Consider the following 19677-nt stretch of genomic DNA (forward strand, 5'->3'; position numbering starts at 1 on the left):
ATAAAATTTTCAAGTTAATAATAACATTTCACAGTATTTATTAATGAGTGGAGATGTATTTACTATCCTCTTTCATATAATCCAGCCCAATGAGCCACCCAGTTTCACCCAGCTGACGAATTAACCTACTAATCCATACATCGTTTGTAATATGGGAAGAAAGCAAAGTTCCCAGAGGAAACGTACTACAGTCGACCTTCACTAATCCGACTATCTGTAATCCGGTTCCTTCGATAATCCGGCACTGATTATGCTTAATGTGATCCTTCTGTAATTCGGCACTTTCACTAATCCGGCACTCCTCAGGTCCCAATGGTGCTGGATTAGTGAAGGTCGACCTGTACTTGTATCATGAGGGGAATGTGCAAACTCCGTACAGACAGTTGGACAGGCGCATGGTTTGCAAAGGTTTAGAAGTTTATGGACCAAACTTCAGCAAATAGGACTAGCTTAGAAGGGCATTTTGGTTGGCGGAAACTAGTTGGGCCGGAGGGGCTGTTTCCATTTGTTGAATTTTGTGACTCTCTGAACTATATGTGGCAAGACTTGGCAATGATGCTGAGATGTGTTGGGAGACATCATCACTGATATAACCTGGGATCAATGGGTGATTTGGGTCTTTCTGCATCAGACACTCTCACCCAGGTGACCCAGCAACGGTTAATCAGGCCTTGGCTTGCGTCTCAGCAGCACTTGTCCACAGGTCATACCTCTTGACCCATAGCCATCTGAAGCCTTGCTCAGTACCCACTGTGACGATCCTGACGGCTCTTTTCTTTGCAGCACCAGTAATGCCAATGAGAGAGTAGGTTCTGCACAGTGAGCAGCCATCAAAACCTCTACAGCACACCCCTACATGCTCACATTGTGCGCTCCACCCCTGTCTCTGGCATTGTTCTACCAGCTCCTGGTATTTGGCTTTCTTACGCTCAAATGCTTCCTCAATCCGGTCTTCCCAAGGAACTGTCAGTTCTACCATGACCACCTGCAGCAATAACTTTCTCCAATAAAATCAATCACTGCCAGTTATGCTGCTAGCATTTAGAGCAGCAATGAAGGTCCTTCATCTCTGCCTGTCAAAACATTACGCACAGATATAGAAGGATTCTTCATTGCTATTTCTGTACCAATTTTTTCTGACCAGTCAGTATTGTTGGCCTTGAGCTGAAGCCTCGAACCTGGAGAACTGGTGGACCAGTCTCAGTCTGGCCTCTACCCTTTGACCTGATCGGCATGGGTGACCCTGTGTTGAGCCAACGCATAAAGCCCTGACTCCAGCCAACATAGCTCTCCGGGTCATTGAGTCATGCAAGCCTCAAAACCCTATGACAAGGTTGTGGTCCTCTTGGAGGTTCTTCAGTGAAAGACTCCAAGAACCTACCCATGATTTTCAATGACATTAACATTGTATCATTTCTTAATGCATGCATTACTAAATGACAATAAAAGAGGACTGCGTGTCCTCGTAATCTAATCTAATCTAATTAACTAGTCCCCCAGCATAAATGTACTTGGTTCACCACAAATGAGAGACTTAAGTAGCCCCCGCCACATAAATACCATGTCCACAAGAGCAAGTTTCTACCCTTTCAAGATTTTGTCCTGAATTTGATTGAAGGAGAATGACAGTGTCACCCTGAATGATTCAATTCTTACTTGAATAAAGAAAGGGAAAAAAAATTACAATCTATATTTACACAGGTTGGAGAACATGATCCTTGTTATGCTAATGAGGTCATGCCAAATATGCTGAGTGTGATTTACATATGGAAATCATGCTAATTAGAAGAAGGACTTTGTCCTGAATTTAAACACTGTGAGCTGCATTGATTTCCTGTGTTTGTAGAAGCACAGAGTGAGGAGCACATTGTTTATCATGGGCATCTTCACTCTGCGTTCCTGTCAAACTGGCTTCAGGTAAGTTCAGACTGAAACATTCTCTACTCTAAAAATATGTTTCAGTCGCAGCCTGTGTGCAGCAGTGCCTAGACATCAATGTCCACAATATTCAGTAGAACACCAGTAACAACAAGAGAACAGGACTAAAACAGCAAAACAAACCCCTCTCCCACCTTCCCAGCCAATCTACCTCCTCGCACACACACAGACAGGCCTCAGCCTGGGGATGGGCCACCTCCAGGCCTCCTGTCCTTGGCCCTGGACTCTCAGACACCCAGACATCAGACCTCCAACCTTCAGGTACCAGCCCAGACTCACAAATTCGACATTTAGGCCTCTACCTCCAGACTTGCCAACACTGGATACCAACCATTCCGATTTTCTACCTCTGGATTCACTGACTTTGGTCTTTGACATTTTGGGCTTTCTATACTTGCCAAACTCTGGACTTCAACCTTCAGCTTTGCCCTCTGGACCGCTGAGCTCTGGTTATCGACCTCAGGACTCGCCAAACTTGGATCTGACCTTCAGGCCTCGATCCCAAGACTTGCTGATGATGGGTTTGACCTTTGGAGTCTTGATTGACCCAACCTCTGGGATTGCTGATCTTAGATCGTGGAGGAACATGTGGGCTTGGTGGTCCAGTGGCTGGTAAGAAAAGGTGGCAAGTCCTCAGGAGCACACTGACTTCTGCCAACTCATCTCTGAAGGGCTCAATAGCTTTCAACAGTTGAGGAAGAGGCTGCTTCTTCTTGCAAATTCTGTGAGCTCAGTAAGGGGTTTAAAATGTCTCTAACGCACTGTGACATTTTAAAACTATTAAAATCGCTTTAAATAATTCAAAAATACCTATGCAAATTATTAAAACAGTGATAAATAATTAAACCTTTGAAACAAAGGAAAATATACTCAGTGGCCACTTCATTAGGTACACCTGCTCATTAATGCAAATATCGAATCAACTAATCATGTTGCAGCAACTCAAAGCATAAAAGCATGCAGACATGGTCAAGAGGTTCAGTTGTTGTTCATCAGAATGGGGAAGAAATGTGACCTAGGTGACCTTGACTGCGGAATAATTGTTGGTGCCAGATGCGGTGGTTTGAGTACCTTAGTAAGTGGTGATCTCCTGAGGTTTTCACGCACTTTAAAGTTTGCAGAGAATGGTGCAAAAAACAAAGAACACCCAGTGAGTGGCAGCTCTGTGGGTGCAAATGACAGAGGTCAGAGGACAACGGTCAGACTGGTTCAAGCTGACAGGAAGGCGACAGTAACTCAGATAACCACGTTACAACAGTGGTGCGCAGAAGAGCATCTCCGAACACACAACACGTTGAACCTTGAAGCGGATAAGTTACAGCAGCAGATGACTATGAACATACGCTGAGCAGCCATTTTATTAGGTACAGGAGGTATCTCATGAAGTGGCCAGAGTGAAGTACCATACATATTCGTCCAGGCACCATTTCGGGAATTATTATTTCACTGAATAGGGATTCATACAACAGGACCGGCCCGAGTCCCAGTTCGACAGACCTCTGCCACAACACAGAGTGGAATAACACATGCTTTGACACTTGCCCCTCAGCTTGCTGTGGACTTGATAAGGAGCCGTGTAGTTCTGGACTATAGCAGTGACCGTTTGAGCTCCTACCACGTTTGGCTTATGAGATTCTCAACCTCAAAACAAATCTTGGTTTCCTATCCTACCACTAAAATGGACAACTGCACATTTCTCTAAGTGAACACAAGGGGGCATTATTTTAAGGTGATTGGAGGAAAGTTTAGAGGGCATGTCAGAGGTAGGTTATTTACACAGAGAGTGGTAGGTGCTTGGAATGCGCTGCTAGGGGTGGTGGTACAGGCAGATACATTAGGGCCAGTTAAGAAAGTCTATGTACATGGATGATAGAAAAATGGAGGTCACAGGACAATTTACAATAACCAATTAACCTCCAATGGGTATGTCTTTAGACTGTGGAGGAAACCGGAGCACCTGGAGGAAACCCATGCGGTCATGGGGAGAACATACAAACTGCTTACAGACAATGGCAGGAATTGAATCTGGGTCACTGATACTATAAAGCCTTGTGCTAACCACTATGCTACCGTGAAGGGTGTCAGCCTGAAATGTTGATTCTTTATTCCTCTCCATACATGCTGCCTGACTGGCTGAGTTCCTCCAGTGTTTCATGAGAGTTACTTTGGCTTTCCAGCACCTGCAGAATCTCTTGTGTTTACATTGGCTTTAGAGTAGGTCAAAAGGACAGCATAACAATGTGGGCTGAAAGGCCTGTACTGTGTTGTGATGTTCTATGTTCCCGCACATTATGCTCCATCTGTCATCTATGCTCCTTGCCGACTTCACGTGCCCATTCATCTTTCCTTTAATCTTTCTACTCATTTTTCTATTGTTCTATTAGGAAAAAGCTTCCAAACTTTCCAGCTCTGATCCTGGAATATCTTCAACTTTAATTGCTTTCCCACAGGTGAACATGCCTTCAACTACCAAAGCTCTAGAAATTCTTCCTCAACCTCTTGGCTTCCCTCTACTTCTTTAAGCCACTCCTTGAAAAACCTTTTGCTTTGATCAAGATCTCAGTCATTCCAATAGTTCGCTTTGAGGATCAGTGATAAATTTTACTCGATAACGCTGTTGTGAGGTGCCTTGGGATTTGCCACACTTTAAAAGCACTTTATTATCACAAGTGGCTATTGTCTTTTGGCACTAGTCGAGCTCAGATCTAATATCTCAGAAACCTCTGACCCTCAGCCCCAATTCTGAGGGCATTGGAACTGTGTCAGATTAATGTGTAAAGTTGGGATAGAGTTCCACATGAATTAATTGTATGGTTGAACAAATATGAGGTGCTAAGTAGTCGCTGTCCATACAACAGATCAAAATGGAGTTTACGTTCTATGTTCATTGTGGGTGTCTAGTACTGTGCCTTTCAACACAAAGACACAACTCAGAATCTCATAAGACTCACTCGGTCTATTTTCAGACTCTGGTACATTCAGTACTTCAGTCCGTTTAGGATGCCTATCAGGCCTTCATTTCAACGTAAATGTTTCATGTTTAATTGAGTGGCAGTCTTGTTCTTCACTTCTAAGCACTGATTACAAAGCCCTGTCGCAATTTCTAAAACAAACTAGTTTGACCTTAAGTTCAATGTACTTACTAAAACTCAAAATTTTTGCAGTTAAATACATACAGTGCAAACAAGACAATGCTTGCCAGTTTCTATCCTAGTGTGCCTGGAATGACAGCTCGACTGCAATTATCCAACTGCCTGGAGGGACTTTCCACTCCATTAATGCTGACCTGAAGCAGACAGACTAAATGCTCACATTTCTGTTTCACCAGTGCGTCGAAGCACTTGTGGGACAGAAATGCTAAACGAAAGCTCCACCGACCCAGGGAGAGAGGAACGTGGAATGGAGAAGGAGAGCAGGGAAAAGCAATGGGAGGCACAGAGCTCGAGAGACAGATGGAGAAATGGAGATACAGATAGTGGCACAAGAAGGAAAAAGGAGTGTGGAACAGTGAGGGACTTTGAGGGAGGAGGAGGGAGTGAAAGTGATGGGAAGAGGAGAGGTTAAAGAGAAGATGACAGAGAGAAGGACAAAGGGAAAATTAAGACAGAGCAAAAGAAACAGAGGTGTGGGAGGGAGGCAGTGAGTAGAAAAGAAGGGATGGAAAAAGAGACCAGAAAAAGGTGAGAGGTGGGAGTATAAGTTCTCAACAGTGAAAAGTCAAATTGAACAAAAGATAAAGAGGAGAAATACAGAGAAAATGCAGAGGAGGCTGGAGCAAACAAGACGAGAAGTTGAAGGGAAAGAGTTAGTGAGATGAATGGAGCAAGAGAGGGAGAGGGAGTGGTGGGTGGAGAGAACTTGACAGAAAGAGGTGAGACTGTGAAGGGAGATGAGGAGGGTGTATGGATGGGAGTACAGGAGGAAGATGAGGATGAAATGTCAATGGGCAAACAAGAAAGCTATAATAAAGTCAAAGTTCAAAGTGAACTTATTATCAAACTACATATACTGCCTTGAGATTTTTTTTGTTTATTTTCTAATTATTATTTAGAGATACAATGTGGAACAGGTCCTTCTAGCCCAACGAGACACACCACTCAGAAAACTCCCCATTTAACCCTAGCCTTATCATAGGAAAATTTACAATGACCAATGAACCTACGAACCGTTACGTCTTTGGACTGTGGGAGGAAACCCATGCAGTCATGAGGAGAATGCACAAACCCCTTACAGATGACACCAGAATTGAACTCTGAACTCCAGAACACCCGGACCTGTAATAGTGTTGCTCTAACTCCTATGCTACTGTGGCACCTCTCGCAGGCAGCTAGGCTTGACTTCAGAAGATGACAAAAGTGAACATTGAAATGTGCAAAATTCTCATCGGGCTTTGCAGAGAGCCATGGAGTTGATGTTTCTCCTTGGCTGGGGTGTCTATCAACAGGAGTCACACACTGAAAATAAGTTCAAAGTAAATTTATTAGCAAAGTATATAAATGGTACCATATATATTACCTTGAGATTCATTTTCTTGCAGGTAATTACAGGGGAAAAAAAGAAATATGATAGAATTTATTAAAAACAAGACATCAGCATCGACTGACAAGCAACCAACATGCAAAAGAAGACAAATCGTGCAAATGAAAAATGTACTGAGAATATGAGTTGCAAGAAGACAGGGGGAGCAAACAGTCTAATTTATAGATACAAGAAATGCTGCAGATGCTGGAAATCCCATGTGGCACATACAAAATGCTGGAGAAACTCAGCTGGTCAGGCAGCATCGGTGGAAAGTTGACCTTTCGGGCCGATGCCCTTCTTCAGGACTAACCTATAGGCAGTCAGCAACAAGATCTTAACGGAAAAAAGAGAGGCAGCAAAAGATGGCGGAAATACGAGGACAAAGAGATAACGTCCAACATTCTCATCTATACTCTGGCATAGATGATCGAGTATCAAGACTGAAGAGTAAAATCAATAACACCTTCACCCACTACCTCCCCAATCCCTCACACTCCCCTCTCCATTTTCAGCTCCATTCAACACCACTGTGACAGTGAAAGGAATTAATTATCAAGGGTGGTGAGTCGCTTGCTAAGAATAGGTCATAGTCCTTGCTGACACCTCTTCACTCGCGTTAAGAGAGGAGTGTGGCTCCACATTAATAATGATACTGCTGAAGAACTCCAGAAATACTACACAATGAAGCTCTAATTTGATTCAGCCATAGGTACAAAAAAAACTGGCTTCTGAGACAGTTTGCAATCTCTACTGAATAGTTATCACAGTCCAGCGCCACTTTAGAGCAGTTAAAGATAAGACGAAGGTCAGAGGGTGGCTGTGATCACCCAGCTATGGAATAAGCCCACTGTTGTCATTGGACTGTTCAGTATGCATTACGTGCTCTGGAGAGGTGACATGCATCTACATAGAACCATAGAAGCATAGCAACTACAGCACAGAAACAGGCCCATTGGCCCTTCTTGGCTGTGCCAAACCATTTTCTGCCTAGTCCCACTGACCTGCACACGGACCATATCCCTCCATATACCTCCCATCCATGTATCTGTCCAATTTATTCTTAAATGTTAAAAAAGAACCCACATTTACCACCTCGTCTGGCAGCTCATTCCATACTCCCACACATTCCATACTCCCACCACTCTCTGTGTGAAGAAGCCCCCACTAATGTTCCCTTTAAACTTTTCCCCCCTCACCCTTAACCCATGTCCTCTGGTTTTTTCTCCCCTTGCCTCAGTGGAAAAAGCCTGCTTGCATTCACTCTACCTATGCCCATCATAATTTTATATACCTCTATCAAATCTCCCCTCATTCTTCTACGCTCCAGGGAATAAAGTCCTAACCTATTCAACCTTTCTCTGTAACTGAGTTTCTCAAGTCCCGGCAACATCCTTGTAAACCTTCTCTGCACTCTTTCAACCTTATTTATATCCTTCCTGTAATTTGGTGACCAAAATTGAACACAATACTCCAGATTCGGCCTCACCAATGCCTTATACAACCTCATCATAACATTCCAGCTCTTATACTCAATACTTCGATTAATAAAGGCCAATGTACCAAAAGCTCTCTTTACAACCCTATCTACCTGTGATGACACTTTTAGGGAATTTTGTATCTGTATTCCCAGATCCCTCTGTTCCACTGCACTCCTCAGTGCCTTAACATTAACCCTGTGTGTTCTACGTTGGTTTGTCCTTCCAACGTGCAATACCTCACACTTGTCAGTATTAAACTCCATCTGCCATTTTTCAGCCCATTTTTCCAGCTGGTCCAAGTCCCTCTGCAGGCTCTGAAAACCTTCCTCACTGTCTACTACACCTCCAATCTTTGTATCATCAGCAAACTTGCTGATCCAATTTACCACATTATCATCCAGATCATTGATATAGATGACAAATAACAATGGACCCAGCACTGATCCCTGTGGCACACCACTAGTCACAGGCCTCCACTCAGAGAAGCAATTCTCTACCACCACTCTCTGGCTTCTTCCATCGAGCCAATGTCTAATCCAATTTACCACCTCTCCACGTATACCTAGTGACTGAATTTTCCTAACTAACCTCCCACGCGGGACCTTGTCAAAGGCCTTACTGAGGTCCATGTAGACAATATCCACTGCCTTCCCTTCATCCACTTTCCTGGTAACCTCCTCAAAAAGCTCCAACAGATTGGTCAAACATGACCTACCACACACAAAGCCATGTTGACTCTCCCTAATAAGCCCCTGTCTATCCAAATGCTTGTAGATTCTGTCTCTTATTACTCCCTCCAATAACTTACCTACTACCGACGTTAAACTCACCGGCCTATAATTTCCCGGATTACTTTTCGATCCTTTTTTAAACAATGGAACAACATGAGCCACTCTCCAATCCTCCGGCACTTCACCCGTAGACAGCGACATTTTAAATATTTCTGCCAGGGCCCCCACAATTTCAACACTAGTCTCCTTCAAGGTCCGAGGGAACACCCTGTCAGGTCCCGGGGATTTATCCATTTTAAATACAGACGCAAAAAACCTATTTAAGATCTCCCCCATTTCCTTTGGTTCCGCACAAAGCCGACCACTCTGATCTTCAAGAGGACCAACTTTATCCCTTACAATCCTTTTGCTCTTAATATACTTGTAAAAGCTCTTTGGATTATCCTTCATTTTGACTGCCAAGGCAACCTCATGTCTTCTTTTTGCCCTCCTGATTTCTTTCTTAAGTATTTTCTTGCACTTCTTATACTCCTCAAGCACCTGATTTACCCCCTGTTTCCTATACATTTCATACAACTCCCTCTTCTTCTTTATCAGAGTTGCAATATCCCTTGAGAACCAAGGTTCTTTATTCCTATTCAATTTGCCTTTAATCCTGACAGGAACATACAAACTCTGCAATCTCAAAATTTCCCCTTTGAAGGCTTCCCACCTACCAATCACATCTTTGCCAGAGAACAACCTGTCCCAATCCACGCTTTTTAGATCCTTTCTCATTTCTTCAAATTTGGCCTTCTTCCAGTTCAGAACCTCAACTCTAGGACCAGATCTATCCTTGTCCATGATCAAATTGAAACTAATGGTGTTATGATCACTGGAACCAAAGTGCTCCCCTACACAGACTTCTGTCACTTGCCCTAATTCGTTTCCTAACAGGAGATCCAATATTGCATCCCCTCTAGTTGGTCCCTCTATATACTGATTGAGAAAACTTTCCTGAACACATTTTACAAACTCTAAACCATCTAGACCCCTAACAGTATGGGAGTCCCAATCAATGTATGGAAAATTAAAATCCCCTACCACCACAACTTTATGTTTCCTGCAGTTGCCTGCTATCTCTCTGCAGATTTGCTCTTCCAAGTCTTGTTGACTATTGGGTGGTCTGTAATACAATCCCACTAATGTGGCCATACCTTTCCTGTTTCTCAGCTCCACCCATAAGGACTCAGTAGACAAGCCCTCTAATCTGTCCTGCCTGAGCACTGCTGTAATATTTTCCCTAACAAGCAATGCAACTCCCCCACCTTTCATTCCTCTGCCTCCATCACATCTGAAACATCGGAACCCTGGAATATTAAGCTGCCAGTCCTGCCCCTCCTGTAGCCAAGTTTCACTAATTGCTACAACATCATAATTCCACGTGTCAATCCACGCCCTCAACTCATCCGCCTTCCCCGCAATACTCCTAGCATTGAAATATATACACCTCAGAAGATTTTTACCACCACTCATAACCTTTCTATCAGCAGATTTGCTTAAACTTTCAATATCATTTATTTTCACCCCAGCCACACTGTCAGCTCTGGCACTCTGGTTCCCATCCCCCTGCAAATCTAGTTTAAAGCCTCCCCAATAGCACTAACAAACCTCCCTGAAAGGATATTGGTCCCCCTGTGGTTCAAGTGTAACCCGTCTCTCTTGTACAGGTCCCACCTGCCCCAGAAGAGGTCCCAATGATCCTGAAATCTGAAACCCTGCCCCCTACACCAGTTCCTCATGTGGAATACTCTTCCACAACTGTCTCCATAGATTTAAATTCCACTCTAGTGGTGCACCGCTCAAATGCTTGTACGTTTAACACCTTCAGCGACAGGAAACCTAAAAGAAGGGCCAACCATAAATCAGTAAACTTCCAAAAAACGTCTCAGCAGAGAACGTGACAAGACAATCAAGAGGGAGGTTCAGTGGAGTGGTTCCAGAAGGCCTCTGGCTACAGGTCAGACAAGGACTTCGGAAGGGAGAATAGTTGGCAACTCCTAAGAGGTGCTCACGTAAGGAAGGAGGTTAGTTGGGGACCTCTGGCAAGGAGATCCATGACGGTCCATCGCAAAGAGGTGTAGCAAAGAGTTCAGCTGGGAACTCTCTATAGCAGAGGCTCCCAACCTGGGGTGCACAGGCTCCTCTGTTAATGGTAGGGGTCCATGGCATAAAGGAGGCTGGTAATCACTGCTCTTTAGAGAGTCTAACAGAGGGGAAGTTGGAGTCAGTTGGAGACACCCCCAGGCAAGGGGGTCTGACAGAGGATCTAGCAGGGAAGATAGTCGACAGGAAGGTCTGCTGGGGACTTCAACAAGAGGGAGTCAGTCAAGAAACCAGCAAAAGCATAGCAGATGAATCAGGGATTACCAGTAAGAGGTCCAGCAAGGAGCAAAGTCAGTTGGACATTTCCAGGAGAAGACCCAACAGAGAGGACAGCCATTCCCAGTTCAGACGTTGGCAAAGAGGGGCGCCAACTGTGGACTCCCAGCAGTTGTCTGGTTGTTTAGGATAGGTCAGATAACCCCAGCCGGAGGTTTAGCCAGGAACGTTTGCCAGAATGTCTAGAAGGAAAATCAGCAGAAACAAAGCTGCATATCTAAAGCACACTTCACAACTGGGATATCCTAAACACTTCAACTGGCAACAAGAATATATAATGGAGGAAAGTCACCATTTTCCCTGCTCTCTTTCTTGAACAAAGGAATAACATTTGTTTTATGGACGGTGCAGAGGGAATTTACCAGGATGCTGCCAGGATTAGAGAATACGTCTTATAAGGATTAGTTGAGCAAGCTAAGTGCTTTGCTCTTTGGAGTAAGACCATAAGACCATAAGATATAGGAGAAGAAGGCCATTCGGCCCATTGAGTCTGCTCCTCCATTCAAACATGGGTTGATCCATTTCATCCAGTCAGCCCCCACTCCCCACCTTCTCCTCATACCCTTTGATGCCCTGGCTAATCAAGAAGCTATCTACCTCTGCCTTAAATGCATCCAATGACTTGGCCTCCCCAGCCACTCGTGGCAATAAATTCCACAGATTTACCACTCTCTGACTAAAGTAATTTTTCCGAATAAAGGACGATAGATGAAGTGAAAATAGAGAGCTATGGAGAAGGGAAGGTTAGATTGATCTTGGAGCTGGTTAAAAGGTCAGCACAATACTGTTGGTTGAAGTGCATGCACTGTGCTGTACCATTCAATGTTCTATGAAATGCAGCAGTCAAATATCCTGATAATTTGTTTCAGTGACACTGGGTGAGGTGTAATGTTGGTTTGCCCTTCAGTAATTCCACAACATTATGCTGTGGATTCATTATGATCGCATGAAAGGTGAGACAGATGGATACCCTGGATTAAAGTTACGTTACCAACAGATATCTCCAGCAGTGTAACACTCCCTCAGCTGCCAGTCTCTAACTCACAGGTGTATAACACAGAGTCAAGAATCAGCAGAGTCACCTGAGTCACAGATGGCACTCAGTCCGGTTAGAAGCATGATTAGAGGGTAGTGAACTACTCGGGTGGCGGGGTGGAGATATGTCTCTACCACAGGTGATGTAAGGCACTACTCCTTCCCTCCGCTAACCTGTAAGTCCACCCTTGGGCGAGGTGTAACACCTGCTTAGCCCCCTGATTAGGGTCACGTGAGAGCGAGTGGTGGATGGTCGTATAAGCAGTTAGGGAATATCACAAATACTGGTTATGCAACCACTGATGCCAGGCAGACAACCTCTGGAGTGTTGGTAACGGCTGGAATCATCTCTCTTGTAAAGATACTGCCCAGAAGAAGAAAATGGCAAACCCCTGCTGTAGAAAAATTTGCCAAAAGCAATCACGGTCGTGGATAAGACCATGATCGTCCACGTCAAAATGACACAGCTCATAATGATGATGATGATGAAGAAGATGAGAGAATTACTGTTAAGTAACTTCCAAGTTGTAACACGGCAGTTAATAGTGGAACAAACATGGGGTGCCATGGCAGTGTAGCGGTTACTGTGATACCATCATTTCTTTACTGTGCTACAGTGCAGAATAGGCCATTCGAGCTGTGCCACAGGACAACTTACAATGACCAATTAACCAACCAACCGGCATGTCTCTGGACTGCGGGAGGAAATTGGAGGTACGTTGAGGAAACCCACGCGGTCACATGGAGGATGGACAACTCCTTGCAAACAGTAGCTGGAACTGAACCCTGGTACTGTAAAGCATTGTGTTAACCACTACGATACCATGTTGCCCGACACAGTACAGCCACAGCTCAGGCATCAATGTTCAGAGTTCACTGTCAGCGTCCTCTATAAGGAGTTTGTACGTCCTCCCTGGGGCATGTGTGTGTTTCCTCCGGGTGCTCCGACTCCCTCCCACATTCCAAAGGCATACCAGTTGGTAGGTGAATTGGTCATTGTCAGTTGTCCTGTGACAGGCTAAGGGTAAGAATCAAGAGTTGCTGGTGGTGTGGCTCCAAGTGCCTATTCCATACCGTACCTGAAAATAAAAGAAATAAAATACAAATGCTGGAGGACCTCAGCAGGTTCAGCAGCATCTACAGAGGGGAATAAGCAGTCGATGTTTCTGGGTGAGAACCTCCATCAGGACTGGAAAGGTAAGGGGGCAGAAGCCACAATAGGAAGGTGTGGGGAGGGGAAGGAGTACAAGCTGGTAGGTTATAGGTGAAACTAGTGAGGGGGAAAGTGGGTGGGTGGGGAAGGGGTTTGATGTGAGAAGCTGAGAGGGGATAGGTGTAAGAGATAAAGGGCTGAAGAAGGAATCTGATTCAAGAGTCTTCTTCAGCCCTTCTTCCTCCCACCTCCCAGTTCCTCACTTCATCCTCCCTCCCCCACCCCACCTACCTTCTCCCTCACCTGGTTCCACCTATCACCAACCAGCCTGTACTCCCCCACCACCTTCCTATTCTGGCTTCTTCTTTTTCCCTTTCTAGACCTGATGAAGGGTCTCAGCACGAAACGTCGACTGTTTATTCCTCTCCATAGATTCTGCCTGACCTAACCAGTTCCTCCTGCGTTCTGCGTTTGATGCTCCGGATCTTCAGCACTTGCACACTCATTTATGTTGACTCATTAGTGGAGTATCTGCATGTACATGACTCCAGTCCTACACCTACATGGTCTATTCCTAACTGCCCTCTGAATAACACGAAGGCAGCCCACACCACTGTTGTGGCTTGGCAATAATTACCAAGCTTAGCAACATTATCCATATCCTGAGAATGAACTAAACAGTCTAGAGAGGTCCGAACACATTCCATTGGAGGTATCTAGTCCTTGAATTGGACCTGCATTCATTATCATCACCACTGCTTCATCCAAAGACCACACTCTCACCCCCAAGGAAAGGAGTCGAACAGACACTTCACCATTGTGTAAAAACCCTGCTGTAATCTTTGTGATCAGAAACTATTTAAGATTCACACCATGTATTACGGAACAACAAAATCAGTGTGATTTTAATCATGTTAGCTGGATTGAACCAGAACACATAAAGATAAGATGAATGGAATTTATTCAAAGCTCCTTGTATTCTGAAGCACAATCTAGAGAGGGAGATGAGGGGCGTGGAGGAGAGAGCAGGAGATAGAGGTAAAGAGCAGGGAAGAGAGGGGGGGGAGAAAGGGGGAGAAATAGGGGAAGAGAAGGGAAGAGAGAGAGGGAGAGAGAGAGTGAGCAGGAGAGACAGACAGACAGAGACAGGCATACAAAGATAAAAGGGAGAGGAAAGAGAAATGGAGTGAGTGGGAGAGAGAATATAGGAGAAAGAGACAAGAGAGAGATGAGAGGGAGAGAAATAAATTACAGAGGATGGATGGGAGAATAAGAGAGAGAGAGAAATAAATGGAAGCAGAAGACAGAGACATATTCCTACAAACATTAGGCTTCAGACAAGTGAACATAAGCACGGGGGAAGACAGAGTCAGACAGATACAAGTACTTACACACAGTAACAGACACATTGACAAATGTAAAAATGGAGGCCAACTGCAATATACTCAGATACAAGAACAGAACTATATTGATGGCTGTAGAGGAAGACACAGAAAGGAATGCGCAAAGATGTAAACGTACATACGTTCATTTCCAATGACAGAGAGGTGCACGGGTGTTTTGTCTGCACTGCATCCCACCACCCACACACAGGCACACAACATTACAGGGATCGCAGATTATTCCATTGTTTTAGTTGTCAGGGAGGGGTGTATTATGCTGCGAGAATCCCCAGGATTCAGTCTGAATTTTACACGGATGCAAAGGGTTTATTTCTTGGTGAGGTACCAGAGGATTGGAGGATAGCCAATGCTATTCTGCTGTTTAAGAAAGGCTCTAAAAATAAACCAGGAGATTACAGACCAGTTAGCCTGATATCAGTAGTGGGAAAGTTATTGGAAGGTATTCTCAGGGACAAGACATATAAGCATTGGATAGACAGGGACTGATTAAGGATAGTCAACATAGCTTTGTGTGTAATAGGTCATGTCTAACCAAACTCAGAGTTTTTCGAGGAAGTTGCCAGGAAAGTGGATGAAGGCAAGGCAGTGGATACTATCCACATGGACTTTAGTAAGGCATTTGACAAGGTCCCACATGGGAAGTTGGTCAAGAAGGTTCAGTCGCTGGACATTCAAAATGAGGTAGTAAATTGGATGAGACATTGGCTTTGTGAGAGAAGCCAGAGAGTGGTGGTAGATGGTTGCCATTCTGACTGGAGGTCTGTGACTAGTGGAGTGCCATAGGGATCAGTACAGGTGTCCCTTGCTTTTCGAACGTTCGCTTTACGAAACCTCGCTGTTACGAAAGTACATTAGTTACCCGTTTTTGCTAACAGAAGGTGTTTCACTGTTACGAAAAAAGGCAGCGCGCACCCGAGCAGCCGCTCCTCCCCCTGGATTCAGAATGGCATTCTAGCCGGCATTGCTTAAACACGTGCCTGTGAGCAGCCGTTTGCAAGCTGAGTTCTAAGATATCGGAAAAGTTTAAAAGAGCTCGTAAGGGTGTTACACTTAGTGTAAAACTGGACATAAATAAGCATTTCGATCTGGTGAACTAGACATAATTAAGCGTTTCGATCTTACTGGTGAACGAAGTAAGGACAAAGTGAGTTTGGCTTGTGGAAGATGACGAAGATGATGTTGAAGAGGTGTGGCATCCCATGACCAAGAACTGATAGATGAAGAGCTGATGCAATTGGAAGAGGAAAGGATAACAATCGAAACCGAATGCAGTAGCGAACAGACTGAAAGTGACGTCGTCCAGGAACTGAACGTGAAGCAACTGTGTGAGATTTTCACTGCAATGATTGCAGAAAAGTACGACTTTAATTTTGAAAGGGTACGCAGCTTTAGGGCATATTTGCAGGATGGTTTGAGTGCTTACAAAGAACTGCATGAATTGCTGATTGCGTCGCCTCTGATCGGGGCCGACATTTACGTGCCAGGCGGCACCTAATTAATTAGCTTGTTTATTTTGGCTTTTTTCTTAAGGATGTGCTGGGTGCGTCCTGGCTACCGCTGTACCGCTGCACCGCTGCATTCTTCACAGATCGGTATCAGTCGGCAGCCTAGAGGTTGGGGACCACTGCACCATCCCAACCTCCGATGGCTCAGTCTAACACACCATCATCAGTGTGCTCGGCGCTGTCTTCCCGATTCTGGTAAGTGATACTACACTGTATATATATATTATTTCTACTTTATATGGGCTGTGTATTTTTACGTGTTATTTGGTATGATTTGGCAGCTTCAAAGCTTAAAGGTTACTGGAGAGAGTGTTTCTGCCGAGAGCACTTGCGTGAGATTTTCGCTACGGAGAACAGTGCGGCAATGATTGTAGAAAAGTATTTCTACTTTATATAGGCTGTGTATTTATCATATCATTCCTGCTTTTACTATATGTTACTGTTATTTTAGGTTTTATCTGTTATTTGGCATGATTTGGTAGGTTATTTTTTGGATCTGCGAATGCTCACAAATTTTTCCCATATAAATAAATGGTAATTGCTTCTTCACTTTACGACATTCCGGCTTATGAACCGTTTCATAGGAATGCTCTACCTTCGGATGGCAGAGGAAACCTGTACTGGCTCTGTTGGTGTTGTCATCTATATCACTGATTTGGATGATAATGTGGTTAACTGGATCAGCAAATTTATGGATGACACCAAGATTGGGGGTGTAGTGGACAGTGAGGAAGGCTATCAGAGCTTACAGTGGGATCTGGACCAGCTGGAAAAATGGCAGATGAAATTTAGTGCAGACAAGTGTGAGGTATTACACTTCGGTAGGACCAACCAGGGTAGGTCTTACACAATGAATGGTAGGACACTGAGGAGTGAGATAGAACAAAGGGATCTGGAATACAGGTCTATAATTCATTGTAAGTGGTGTCACAGGTAGATAGGGTCGTAAAGAAAGCTTTTGGCACATTGGCCTCCATAAATCAAAGTATTAAGTAAAAGGCGATGGGATGTTATGTTGAAGTTGATTAAGACATTGATGGGGTCTCATTTGGAGCATTGTGTGCAGTTTTGGTCACCAACCTACAGGAAAAATGTAAAAGTACAGCGAAAATTTACAGGAACGTTGCTGGGTCTGGAGGATCTGAGTTATAAGGAATATGACAACCAGTGGTCATGGATTAAGGGTGAAAGATGAAAAGTTTAAGGGAAACATGAGAGGAAACTTCTTCACAGAGTATTGTGAGAGTGAAGAATGAGCTGCCAGTACAAGAGGTGCATGCAAGCACAATTTCAACATTTAAGAAAAGATTGCATAGGTACATGGATGCTAGGGATATGGAGGGCTATAATCCCAGTGCAGGTCAATGGCAGTAGGCAGCTTAAATGATTCTGCACATACTAGATGGGCCAAAGGTCCTGTTTCAGCATTGTATTTTTCTATGACTCTGTAAATCTTCTTGTGAGTTTTCAGGAAGCCCAGCACAGCCCTGTCAATCGCTACAGCAGCTCATAAACTGCCAGAAGCAAGAGGAACTGTGTGAACACAAAACTCTCTGACAAGGAAGCTAGGGTCGGACCGCAAATGGCTCATGGACAGAGTAGCACTAGATGCCTCTGCTGTAACAAGTCATCATTTGGAGTCTTGCTCTGCATGCTCTCCATTCTGGATCAGTCTGGAAGTGGGTGAAGTACATCTATGATCTGCATTGACACTTGGCCATAGTGAGGAGCATCTACATCAATGGTTTGAGAGTGAGAGGGTTGAGAACTTCATGTTCCGAGGTGTGAACCTGTCCAGGCCCAATCACATTGATGTCATAGCCAAGAAAGTTCATCAACACCTCTACTTCCTCAGGAGGCTAAAGAAATTTGGCATGTTCCTCTCAACCATTGCCAAACTTTATTGATGCACAATAGAAAGTTTTCTGTCTGGGTGCATCACAGCTTGGTATGCCAGCTGTTCTGCCCATTACTACAAGTAACAGCAGAGAGTTGAGGTCACAGCTTAGAACATTACAGGAGCTATCCTCTTCTCTCTGGACACGGTCTATATTCTCGCGGCCTCAGTAAAACAGCTGGCATATTCAAATTCCCCACCCACCCCAGATATTCTCTCTTTTCCCCTCCCCCATCAGAAGACCGAGACCATAAGATATAGGAGCAGAATTAGGCCCTTCAGCCCATCATTCCACCATGGCTGATTTATTATCCGTCAACCCAGATCTCCTGCCTTCTTCCTGTAACCTTTGACATTCTGATTAATCGAAAACCTATCAACCTCTGCTTTAAAAATACCCAATGATTTGGCCTCCGCAGTTGCCTGTGGCAATGAATTCCACAGATTCACCACCTTCTGGGTAAAGAAGTTCCTCCTCATCTGTTATAAATGGACGTCCTTCTATTCTGACACATGTCCTCTGGTCCCAGACTCCTCACTCTAGGATATATCCCCTCCACATCCACTCTATCTGGGCCTTTCAATATTTGATAGGTTTCAATGAGAATACCCCCCCCCCCACACCCATTCTTCTAAATTCCAGAGAGTACAGGCTGTCTCAGGAAAGCAGCATCCATCATCAAGGACATCACCATCCAAGCCATGCTCCCTTCGCACTGCCTCCATCAGGAAGGTGGTACAGGAGGCTTAGCACTCACACCACCAAGTTCAGGAACAGTTATTACCTCTCAAACATCAGGCTCTTCAACCAGAGACATAAGTTCACTCAGCTTCATGTGCCCAATTACTGAACTGTTCCCAGACACACTTTCAATAATTCTTCATCTCAAGTTCTCAATATTTATTGCTAATTTATTCATGATCATTATTATTATTTTCTTTTTGTACTTGCACAGTTTGTTATATTTTGCACATGGGTGGTTTGTCTTGTTGCGTGCAGTTTTTCACTGATTCTATTGTGTCTCTTTGTATCTACTGGGAACGCCTGCGATAAAATGAATCTCAGGGTAGTATATGGTGACATATACTGTACATACTTTGACAACAAACTTACTCTGAACTTTGCACCTTGAGAGTCATCAAATGCTCTTCATATGTTAACCCATTCATGCCCGGAATCATTCTCGTGGTCCTCCTCTGGACCCTCTCACATCAGGCAGAAGATACAAAAGCTTGAAAGCACATCCCACCAGGCTCAAGGACAGCTTCTACCCGAATGTTATCAAACTCCTGAAAGGACCTCTTGTACAGTAAGATTGACTCTTGTCATCACAATCTACCTCATTATGATCTTGTACTTTATTAGTGCCACTTTTCCAATAGATTTTAAACCTTATTGTGCATTGTTATTGTTTGACCTTGTACTGCCTCAAAGCACTATGTAATGATCTGATCTGTATGAACAATATGCAAGCCAAGCTTTTCATCGCATCTCAGTACGTGTAACAATAATAAACCAATACTAATACGCACTTGGAGTGTGGAGCAGAGAGCTTTTCAGGGTAATGTCAGGCTTAGGCTTGGAGTGTGCAATC

At 44.2% G+C, this 19677-nt stretch overlaps 1 protein-coding gene across 2 annotated transcripts in view; it reads right to left on the reverse strand.

Moving 5' to 3' along the window:
• The window catches only part of dph1 (diphthamide biosynthesis 1), an 831546-nt gene that overhangs the window by 473762 nt on the left and 338107 nt on the right, over positions 1 to 19677 (reverse strand). The gene's annotated exons all lie outside the window — the stretch shown is intronic.

Source organism: Mobula hypostoma, chromosome 23, assembly GCF_963921235.1.
Source record: "Mobula hypostoma chromosome 23, sMobHyp1.1, whole genome shotgun sequence".
NCBI lineage: Eukaryota > Metazoa > Chordata > Chondrichthyes > Myliobatiformes > Myliobatidae > Mobula > Mobula hypostoma.